Here is a 12,096-nt window from a genome sequence, read left to right as displayed (position 1 = left end):
GGACTTGAGCCGGGAGGAGGCAGTGGGTGGCAGAAGGGTTTTTTTTTTTTTTTTTCCCTCCCCAGGCCCAAGGTTGGAATGCTGTGAAAGCTGCACGTGGAAAACTGGATTCCACTAAAAAATCTTTGCTTTATAAATGTTCTCTTTAACAGGCGTTGCTTATAATCAGTAGTTTGTGTAGAAATCTCTATATTCAAAATGTACATTATATGGGCTGTGAAATTACGTATGCGCTGCAGGTTCAGGGGGGCACTTCGGTTCCTAGAATGTGAAACTGAGCCATCTTGGAAAAGAGAACGATCTAGAAATATTCTTGTTCCCCAGTTATCTCTTCGTATCCATTTGATCTGGCTGTCTTTTAAAGGAAGAGAAAAATTTTAGTGGCTTTACCCTAACACCAGACAGCAAGGAATCGCTTTCTCGAAAAGAACGCCTTCTCTTCACATGTAAACCGGCTACATACTTTACTCATCTGGGCAGCACATTTGTAAGAATGAAAGATGGCGGGTATTAAATTTCAGTAAGAAGTGCAAACCGCTTTTAATCCACAAAGCATTTTTCAGCTAATAACCAAACGATTCAACTGTTAAATAGGCAAAACTTATCAGTTTGGCCACTAGAGGTCCCCTTGTGCATATCTGATGCCTAACTTTCCACATGAAGGTTTCACTTCACGTTCTATGTTTACTAGAATTAAAATCTACAAGGCTTCCCCCCTTTACCTTTCCGTCCCTGAAAATTCACGAGGGTAAATTTTGAATTTTAAAATATAGGTATAACTTTCATATTGATTTCACAAATTAACCATTGTTTTACCATAAACACATACTTTTCTGGAAAACATTATAAAGGATCCAAAAATATTTGCCCCTGGTTCACTGGGAGACATTTTATACTAGGAAATATTCCTATTCATGTATTGTATTCATTTATAACCAGGCACAGTGAAAATCATTAAGTATTCATAAACCAGATGAACAATTCCATGCCTAGCATTTGAAAGATGAGCTAGGTTTTCTACCACAGCCATATGTCAGCAACTCTATTCTAAAAGAGTGAAGGGTTAAAAACCCTTCTTACTGAAATCCATTTGTTCAAAGTAATGTCTATTTTTTCCTATTATCAAGTTTGGCAATTTCTTTGACTTTCAGGATACATGATTTGATATTTAAGGAGTTTTTGTATAAAATCATCAAAAGAGAAACTAAAAAACTTTTTCCCTATAACTATGGCTCAGAGAAACGTTTTAGATTTCTGTCTTGATTAGCTGTCTGCTCCTTTACTATGGAGAAGAGTAAGCATATACTAAACCTCAGAAGATGTTAGATGATGTGAATTGTTACTTTTAGTGCTCATTTCCCTAAATATTAACTGCACTCTTAATGTTTTGCAGAGAAGACCACATGCATCTACTTCACATAATATCAAATTTAAACTTTTATTGTCATCATAGCTATTAGAAACTGGCTAAAATAGAATCCCTGGGGACAATTTACAAAATTCTCCTCAAAGGGAAAATCCAGGTACCAGGTCAAGATGATAGTTTATCTACAAAGCATGGAGTTTACAGGCAGATTGAAAAAGGAGGATAGAGGCAGAGAGGAACATAGAAAAAAAAAAGACAAATTTAGCCTCTTACTAGGAGATAGAATCAAGTGACTCAGGTGGCTCCCTTAAGCTATCTGTTTTTAAGAGACATATTTATAATAAAAATGTGTTTTATGGATTCATTTAACTTTGATATTACACAAAGTGTAGGTTTAAAAATAGTTTAAAGTTCTGGGTTGTGGTGTTCCCTTTAATCCCAGCTTGGGAGGCCAACGCAGGAGCTTTGCTTGAGCCCAGGAGCAGGCCAGGCTGGGCAACATAGTGAGAATCAATCTCAAAATAAATAAAATTAACAGAAATGAATAGGAATGGGAACTCTTAATGCACAATATCAGCCTTACAGGATTAACAAACTAATAGATAGTTAGTGCCCATTAAAATAATTGATCTGTGCTGGAAAGCCACACCTGTAACTCCAGCAACTTAGGAAGCTGAGGCAGGAGGATTGCAGGTTTGAGGACAGTCTGAGAAATTTAGGGAGTCCCTCAGCAACTTAGGGAGAACCTGTCCCAAAACAAAAAAATAAGAAGCAGCTCAGTGGTAAGGCACCCTGTGTTCAATTTCCATTACCAAAACAATAATAACTGACGTGTAGGAATCTTCTAATTTAAAGATGATAAAGAATTTCTTGTAATGGTACCAAATAGAGCACTACAATGCCTATCAAAAGTATGACGCCTAGTAATGATATAACTTTATAGTTCTCAGAACAGACCGCGGACTACATATTAATTTCCTCATCTGATTGCTGCCTGTGTTTCCTTTGTACGTTCATGTTTCCGTGCTGCAACGTTCTAAGTCATTACCCAGGCTCCAGGAAATAACTACATCTGCACGCTCCTGTAAGACTCGTTTACTTTGTCACACACCTAAAACCTTCCATTGTTTTACATATTTTCCTAGAATGGGAAGGGCAAGAGGTTTACGGAGCATTACCGCCCTGTCCCTCTTCTTATTCTTAGGTGAGTGGTCTAGGACAAACGCTTTAGCGTCACTGAGTGTGAAGGTCTGGCCAGAGCGGCGAGGGCCCGGGCACGTGACTGGCACCGGGCGCTTTCTGGCCCTGGCAGTCTGGGATGTAGTCGGCGCTGACGTCCTGCTGTCTACCCACAAGCCTCCGGGCCCCAGTGCAAGCAGGAAGAAGGCGTGCGGGCCCGGTGCTTGCTCTAGGGAGGTCGGGGCGCTTCCTGAGCGAAACCGGGACGCCGCCCAGGCCTTCTGATGCTTGTAGACTGAAGACCATGCGACACTCGCACCCAGGGCCGAAAAAGAGACTGCCCCATCCCCCGATTTAAGTCCTAAACTGCTACCAGTGCTTCCGGCTGCAGACCCTCGTGGACTAGGGCGCGCTTCCCTGACAGCTGTCGGACAGAGACAGCCAAGAAAGCTCTGAGTCGTTACGCTTTTTCCTGGTCTTCTTAACTAGATACTCGTTTGTGCCAGTCCGAGGAGTAACACATGGTGTTTAATAAGTGTGTTATCTGATAAGTATCAAAGAACACGCACAACCACAGTTTTGCCTCAGGACCAACCCTAACCCGCCCCCCCTGTCTTCTAGTTTCATTTGCATTCCAGCCCCTTCGCATCATTCTTTCCTGACCCTTTGCCTTATCGCCCGCGGTCTCCTGTCTGGTCTAGACACTCTCGCGCCGTTCGCACTGCTGGTTCTAGCTCCCGCCTCTCTCCTCCGGGGGCTGACGAGCCTCTTCCTCCTTTCGCCCCCTGTACCCCAAACCTGGGACTGCATTTCCCGGCAGGCGTCGCGGCGCGCCGCCAATGAGGGGCTGAGGATTTGGCGGCGGCGGCGCCCCGAGAGTCGGGTGGGGGGGCTTTGTGCGCGGCGGCGGCGACGGCGGCGGGAGCGGGCGGCGGGAGCGGGCGGCAGCGGCCAGCACGGAGGCGGAGGCCGAGGGGGCTGTGCACAGGTCGCTGCGGACAGGCGTGAGAATTCTGAGTGGAACTCGAGGACCCTGCTGCCCCGGTTGGACTGCCCGCCACAGCTCCTCTCTGGCACCAGTGGCTGCTCGACGATCCCTGTCCCGCCACTTCCCCTTCCCACCCACCTCCCGCAGCCTTCCTCCTCCCCTCAGCGTGCCCGGCCCGGTCCGGCCGTGGCAGTCCTCGGTGCCGGCCGCCATGGCAGAGGCGTCCGGCGCGGAGGAAATCTAGTCCGGGGATTTCATGCGGCCTAGCTTGGTTCCGTCTCCTCCCCCCGCGGCCCCGGCAGCTGTCGGCACCCCAGCCCCATTCCGGGCCTCCGTGTCTCTCCTGTGATCGTACTGACACGGCCGGGGGGTTAGAATGGAACAAACTGAAGGTAAAGTAAGTGTGTGTGTGTGTGTGTGTGTGTGTGTGTGTGTGTTGCACGGAAGTGCCGAGGAGGGAAAGATGGGGTGGGGGCTATCTAAGGATGGGGCACCAGTAGGGCTAGAGACTCAGGAATGGGAGGAGAAGCGGGTGGCCTGAAAGGGTTCAAGGGTAGTCTAGAAGGAAGAGCAGATGGCAGGATGGGGGGTGTGGAGGGAATTGGGGGGTGGGGCAGGGGAAGTAGGATTGGGATTAGGGATGTAGTGGCGCTGAGCTGAGAATTGGGAGTAAAGGTAGGATGGGGGCGGGGATAAAGATAGGAACCGGGGAGGGGCAGAGAAAGAAGAGTTAGATTTGGAGAAGATTAGAGACCCGAGTGGACTACGAAATAGGGAGGTCTGGGGGTGTAGTGTGGGAACTAGAAGAGGCTGGGGGAAAGGGATGGAATTTGATGGGGAAATGGGGCATCTTATGGGAATCAAGGGAGAAATAAGGAAATGAAGTGGAGAAAGAGATGGTTTAGAAAAAGGGATGAGAAATGATTGAGACAGAATGCAATAGGAGGATAGGAAATAGACGCAGGAAACTGGAAGACATAGGATTGGATTAGAGAAGGAAATTAACTGAATGTTGGAAGGGATGAGAACGATCCACCAAGCGTCACATAGTGGGAGGAAAAGGGAAGGGGGTTGTTAAAGTGTTAGAAAGGAAAGCCTTTTGTTCCTATATTTGTGTGTATTCTGTGCCTATTTCAAGGCTATAGAATAGAGAAGCTAGTGGTTATGGGGTTGTGATTGTTGTGAAATGGGGGAGGTGTGGGTGTTACTGTTTTGAGGGAAGAGGAGATGTGTCTGTGTTATGGTAAGGAGACAGGGAGAGACATGGCCATAATATGATGATTTTGGTGAGGGAGTGAGGACTATTCAGATTTAAAGGGGGCAGGGGCAGCCATGTTTGCTGCCAGGCACTGCAGTGTAAATAAATTCCTTTTCCTTTCCGACATCAATGTAAATCTGGAAGGGGCCAGCTCACATTGTTAACCCCCCTTCTTTCTATTCATGAACTCTTTTCCCTTACCTCTTGGATCATTTACAGTTATTCATAACCAGCAAAGGAGGTAGTGATGTTTTCCATCTTGTGTGTTTTGCTGCCTACCCCCTCCCCTTTTCTGGTTGCAAACAAGACATACTGATGAATTGCAGTGTAAAATTTAACCCTTTTTGTAAATTTGAAACTAGATTTTTACTAGTTGAAGGAATCATTACTACTGTCATATTTCAGACATGATCGTGAAAAGTCCTTTGAATGTTGATTGGTTTCAGAAGCCTTAGAAGCGGTCAACATGTTTTCTGCAATTCTTTAAGTAAACAAGGAAATTGCATTGGTTTTTTTTTTTTTTTTTTTTTTTTACTTGGGGCTGTGCTCTTGGCAAAACACTGTGTGTGGGTAAGAAGGGCTAGGGAGATCCGCTTGTGATAGATTATTTGCTTGCTATATTTTGAATGTTGAAAAATAAGAATGTCTGTATTTTAAAGGGGTATTTCTGATAGTTACAGGTGTGTTAAGAATAGTGATTTCTATTTTTTAAAAATAAACTCTTTTCCTCATCTCCTCCCTTTGCTTTCATGCTGCTATCTCAGTGTAGTCTCCAAATGCCAGTTCAGCACAGTGCAATGATCTATGAAGTAGGCAGGCAGTTCTTAGAGCCTCATTGAGTTGCTAGTTTCTTTTCTTTTCTTTTTCTTTCTTTTTTTGATGGGATGTTCTGGTAACTCTCATGAAAGCTAATGTAATTCTAATGTATTCAAATGTAACTACTTTTGTGATTAGAAGTTGTTGCTTCTCTAAAGATTTAAATCCTGACAAATTTATAGATCAGTTAGTATTAGGTGGAGCCTATTTTATTTTTATATTGAAAAGGATTAAAAAGTGTTCATGACCTTTTGCTTTTGATTTATAATTGTAATTGAGGTAATCAAAACTTTAACCCATCACATTGATGGTCAAATTGTTCTCTGGTACCAGGAAGTTCTATTAAAATTGTAATATGATGGACTGAATCCAATTCTACAACATATTGATTTAATCTATTTTAATAGTAATGTCCTCTCAGTTGTTTTGGAGAAGTTTCGGATGTGTTCTTGGTTTGTTGGGAAAATTAAAATGAATGTTGTTAAAGTGGTACTTTCTGAGAGTACTGTGCTCATAGCATAAAGCCTGAATTTTTTGAAATTCTTTGAAGATAAGTTCCATTCTAAAAGGCCATTCAGCATGTTTTTTTTTTAAATTTGTATTCATGGAGATTTCTTATTTGTGTTTCCCATTTGATTGACATTATTTTCTTAAATTTTTTTTAATTTTTTTTTAGTTGTAGATGGACACTTGAAAGGCAGGCGCTCTACCACTGAGCTACAGCCCCAGCCCCCTTGATTCACATTATTTATAATTAGTTTGCAAATTATGTGCATGAACTATCAATGCCATACTTTTTAAGAAAATAAGCAATCACTGCATGTTAAAATGAAATTTAAAAAACACATTGGAAGCTTAAATGAGCCATCATGAATATTCTGGTTCCTTGCCCAGGTATCCATTCAATGAAGAAGGCTACTCAAGTCAGATAACAACAGAAACCCAAACTTTGCTCTAATTTTTTTGATCATCAGCCCACCTGTGTACTTTTTATTTATTTTTTAACTGTAAATTAACAAATGTGCTCTAGTATGCTGATCAGATTGAATGAGTTTTGGATTGAAGAAACTAATATTGATGAACATTGAATTAACTTTCAGATCTGATAATAATCATAGCTGGTAACATTTGTCCTCTTACAGTGATTTCCTTTTATCCTCCTGATGGTTGTATGAGCTTAATACTTTTAACCCATTTTTACAGATGGAGGAGCTGAGGTTTAAGTAATTAAATAACATTGTAAACATTTTAAAATTCCTTGAAGACTGGTTCCATCCTAAAAGACCATTCATGGTGGATTTTTTTTTTTTTTTTTTTTTTTTTTTTGGAATGTCAGCAAAGCAAGTATTTGAACACAGGTATGGAACCTGGATCAGCAAACCTAAGAAATTTATTTTTAAAAACCATAAAAATAGTATGTTTGTTACTTTCAACATTTTCAAGAAATTTAAAAAACAGCAGCCCTGATTACTACTTTAACTATTTTGAAGTTTATTGTTTCTCCTTCTAGAGAATTTCCATGCACTTATTTGTATATTTCTCTTGAAGTACATACTATCTGCATTTTACTTTTTTGTTTTAATAGGATGTCTGGGACATCTTTTAAAATTGGCATACATGGACCTATAGCTTTTTATAAAGGGTCATATAGTATTTCATTGTTTGGAATATTAACATTTAGGTTGCTAACATGTTTTTGCTATTATAAGTAATATAGCTGAATCTGAATTACATTCCTGACTGTTCAAATGGAAAAGAGATAATACACTATCTTATTTTTCAAAAGAGAAAACTGAATCTTATAAAAGTAAAACCCAAGGCTTTGGTAACCTGTTACTTGGGTCTTTATACCACACCGAATTATTTTACTGTGAAAGTATTTGAGTTGTCTATGAAAGCTCAAGATGAAGGGGCATATTTCAAAGTTAGTATAATTAGTTTGAGGAAAGTAAGTTGCAGTGAAGCAAGGGATCTTGCTTTATTTTTTCATACTTTGTTCATCAGGCACATATAGCATATACACAATATTTTTACATGAATAAATGAATTGTGTTCACGTTATCTTGGAGTTTGTAATAAAGTGTTTTTTGTCAGAATTTTTCCTGTTTCAATACAGTTGTCAGTGACATAGCAGTGAACTGAATTAGAAAACAAAATTTAATCCTGATCCTAGAAAGAAAATTGAGCTAAAAATGCCTCATTGAAAACAAATTTAGGGATGAATGGGTTTCTGGCTCAGTGGTAGAGTGCTTGTCTAGTACATGTAGGCACTGGGTTCAATTCTAAGCACCACATTAAAAAAATAATAATAAGGGGCTGGGGTTGTGGCTCAGAGTTAGAGCGCTCGCCTAGCACTTGCGAGGCCCTGGGTTTGATCCTCAGCACCACATAAAAATAAATAAAGATATTATGTCCAACTAAAAAATAAATATTAAAATAATAATAATAATAAAGATATTGTGTTCATCTACACAACTTAAAAATTATAAAAAATATAACAAGTTTAAAAATATCTTAGCATATAATGTTGATTACTTTGTTTAATTTTAAATTATTTTTGCCTATCAAGAAGAATTAGAATGGTGGCGCATGCCTATAATCCCAGTGGCTCAGGAGGCTGAGGCAGGAGGATTCGGAGTTCAAAGCCAGCCTCAGCAAAAGCAAGGTGCTGAGCAACTCAGTGAGACCCTGTCTCTAAATAAAATCAAAATAAGGCCGGGGATGTGGCTCAGTGGTCAAGTTCAATCCCCAGTCCACCCCCCAAAAAAGAAGAAAACAGGTTACCATGGATGCTAACTCATTGGTTTTATTTTATTTTTTAAAAATATTTATTTTTTAGTGTAGTTGGATATAGTACCTTTATTTCAGTTATTTATTTTTATGTGGTACTGAGGATCGAACTCAGCTTGTTGCATGTGTGAGGCAAGCGCTCTACCACTGAGCCACAACCCCAGCCCTGGTTTTATTTATTTATTTTTTTAAACAGCAACAACAACAAAATAGTCTTGTATTGTAGACACTGAAGAAATTAAAATTATTAAAGTTTTTTTAGAATTTGGTATCTATCCATAAAATCTGTTTCTCAGTGCAGTACTGTTTTTATTGTTCCTTTAGGAAAAAATCAGTCTATTTTTTTTTTAAGAAGACACTTAGATGACTTTTGTTGTTGTTGTTGTTGTTGTTGTTAATAAACAACATACCCAGCATTTGAGTTTTGAAATAAATGGCAGGCTTTCCTTCTGCTGGCTAATTTTTTTTATCAATATTAATAAGGGTAAGTTTAAGGAATAGATTATGCTAAGACTACACACACACACACACACAGACATTTTTTATTTGTCAATGGACCTTTGTTTTATTTATTTATACGTAGTGCTGAGAATCGAACCCAGTGCCTCACATGTTAGGCAAGAGCTCTACCAATGAGCTACAACCCCAGCCCCACCTAATATTTTTTTAAAACATAAGTATGGTTTTTATTTTTACTGTTGATCTTAGTAAGTACTTAATAAATAAATACTCTGAACACTTCTATAGTATGTTGTGCCTGCTAGTACAGCATGAAAAGAATGTAAAAGCCATAAAATTTTAAATACTGTGAATTTAGAGAATGTTCAGTTTTTACACGATGTGTTTTGTTATTCCTAAAGACATGCTTATCAACAAGATTTTGAATTTAAAAAGCTCTTTGAAAAAGAATTTTTGGCTTATTTTAAAATTACAGATATGGATCTTAATCATCATAGAGTATGTTGAGAAAACAAATAGGAAAATGAAAAAGAATTTACATACATATAGTTTCTGTTTTAACCATATGTAACACTGAAAACATTACTTAATATCTTACATTTTACATGGAATTTTCTGAGATATTGATAAAATTCTCTCATGATAACTCAAGTTTTTTAGTTTATTTTAATGAAATTGGAAAGCACAGTGTTTAACTCAATAATGGATGAAACAGACTTCAGGGACTTGTCAGGCCAAAGAGACTGTCATATATAAGTTTTTACATTACTTAAAAATTTTTTAAAAGAATATGTGTCCTTTTTCTTCATAGCTTGTGTTTTTATTTTAATAGATAACTAAACATTAAGTAATAAGTATTTTTTTACCATAGGGCATGTTTTTTCTTACTTGATTATGAGTTATATGTGTACTTTCTAAAATATATAGGTAGATATTTTAAATTTATGAAGTGGGTAGCTTCCTGGGATCTCATGGATGAACAAAATTTATCAAATTGATCTGATGTTAAGAGCACATGGAGACGTGCCTCGTGGCATTTTGGCCATTGCCAAGATAATATTGTGTTTGTAAGTCTTGCGTTACCTAAGCTCTCTTAAATGTAGATTCTAATGAAAGCCATATGCAAAAAACAAACACAAATAAAAAATAGGCATTTTACAACCTTTTTGAAGTTGTTTAGCATAACATTAATAAAGAAATGCATTTTAAGACCCAAATGATCAGTATTAACAAATAATGAGAAAATGAACATTGTGTAACTATCACTTGGGTAATAAGTCCTTCAAGCAAACCTGCATAGGTATCTTGTTGGTTCAGCTTGTCCTGCCTTGGTGGCAGTAGGACTTTAGGGATAAAAGTATGCTAATGTTCTATTTTTCTTTTTAAACATAAGGATCTGAAAAATTCATAACCACAAAGGGTCAGCAAATATAAAAATGGAATAACCAGTTTTAAGGATTATCTTTATTATTGTTATTTATGGTGCTAAGGATCAAGCCCAGGACCTCTTATGTGCTAAGCCATGCTGTAGCACTGAGCTATACCCCCAAACTCATAAATAGTATAACGAGTTTATAATTGTTACTGCCAAATGAATATCTGGGTAATTTTTTAAAAGCAGCTTCCTAACATTGTAGATACTTAGTAATTTGAAATCTAAGTGCTTTAATTATGAATGTGGAATAAAACATAATACTGAGTCTCAGAAGAAAGTTCTTTTTTTTTTTTCTTGATATTATAATGAGATTGAACTCAGGGGCGTAAAACTATTGAGCTACATCTGCAGTCTATATATATATATATATCTCCATATACATGTGTGTGTGTGTATGTGTGTGTGTGTATATTTTTTATTTAGAGACGGAGGGTCACACTTAGGTGCTTAGGACTTCACTAGTTTGCTGAGGCTAGCTTTGCCCTTTTTTTTTTTTTTGGTACCAGTGATTGAACCCAAGGGAGGTTAACCACTGAGCCATCTCCCTAGTGTTTTTTAATTTTTACTTTGGGACAGGGTCTCAATAAGTTGCTTAGAGCCTGGCAGTGTTACTGAGGCTGACCTTGAACTTGGAATCATCCTGCCTCAGCCTCCCAAGTCTTTGGAATTAACAGCCAAGCACCACCATAGCTGGCCCATGGTGCCTCTTGAATCTTCCCTTTCCTATAATTTGGCTGGGTGAATCAAGTTTCTTTTGAGCTTGGGAAAATTTCTGGACTGTGTGTGCTTTTCTGACCTTCTAGATGGCTTTATTTTACATGTTTAGAAAAGCTAATGTTGACTTTCAAGGATTATAATAGCAGAAAACGTTGAATGCTTTTTCCCCCCTTTCACTACCAGCTGAATACAGTATTTCATAAACCTGTACAATGTAGACTTTGAGAAAGACATTTTATAATTCTTCTGCATGTGTAAATTAAAATTTTATTTGGTTATTATAATTTTGTCACTTTAAACTATCCTGTCTTTATAATTGCTGCAGGATCATCTAAATGCATTTTTTAAATTTATTTATTTTCAAAAATTTTTTTTAGTTGTAAATGGACACAGTATCTTTACTTTTTATTTTTATGTGGTGCTGAGGATCAAACCTGGTGCCTCACACATGCAAGGCAGGTGCTCTACCACTGAGCTATAGCCCCAGCTCTCCAAATGCATTTTAGAATGTAGTATTTTACATTAGATTGGGGTTAAGAAACTTCTTTCTTTGCTCTACTGTATCTTTGAATTCTTTTCTGTTATGTAATAGAATTTTTTTATTTATACTTCTACTGAAGTTTAAATATGTTCCTTGTTAATTTCTCCCCTGCAAAGATGATAGATGATGATTTTAAATCTTTTTAGATGGACCTGTGTTGAATTTTCTTATATGTAAGAAAGCTCTATTTGATAATTATTTTAAAAAAACATAAATTTGGTTTTGTGTAGGAAGTAGAGTTAATAGACTTTTAGTTACCTTATGGTTTCTGTGTTGCTACCACCTATACCATTAAGACTTGATCATTAGAATTTATCTTACTGGTTAATAAAATTAATGTGTTTAGGTGAATATTCATGTGTATGCATATGTATTCACACATATGCACACATACACATAATACTTCTGAGAAATGCTGATGGTCCCATTTTCATTTTTTGGTCGGAAACTTGAATTTTTCTAAAGTGGGTACTAGGTTTTAAAATAACATTTGTTATATTTAAGTTTTTAAAAGATTATTTTATATAGAAATGGAAAATCAGTAAGA

General features: G+C 38.0%; 1 protein-coding gene across 5 annotated transcripts in view; it reads left to right on the top strand.

Moving 5' to 3' along the window:
* The first annotated feature begins 3,785 nt into the window (after nucleotides 1–3,785).
* NSD3 (nuclear receptor binding SET domain protein 3) overlaps nucleotides 3,786–12,096 on the top strand; it is a 108,585-nt gene continuing 100,274 nt past the window's right edge. For all 5 annotated transcript variants that reach the window (XM_081269512.1, XM_081269514.1, XM_081269513.1 and 2 more), the window contains exon 1: nucleotides 3,786–3,925. The gene's annotated coding sequence lies outside the window, so the exon portion shown is untranslated. The remainder of the gene's footprint in view (nucleotides 3,926–12,096) is intronic.

The sequence above is a fragment of the Spermophilus citellus genome (genome assembly GCF_964194105.1).
Source record: "Spermophilus citellus genome assembly, chromosome: 16".
Lineage (NCBI taxonomy): Eukaryota > Metazoa > Chordata > Mammalia > Rodentia > Sciuridae > Spermophilus > Spermophilus citellus.
Note: the sequence above shows the minus strand (reverse complement) of the source record. Positions and strands in the feature narration are given on the sequence as shown.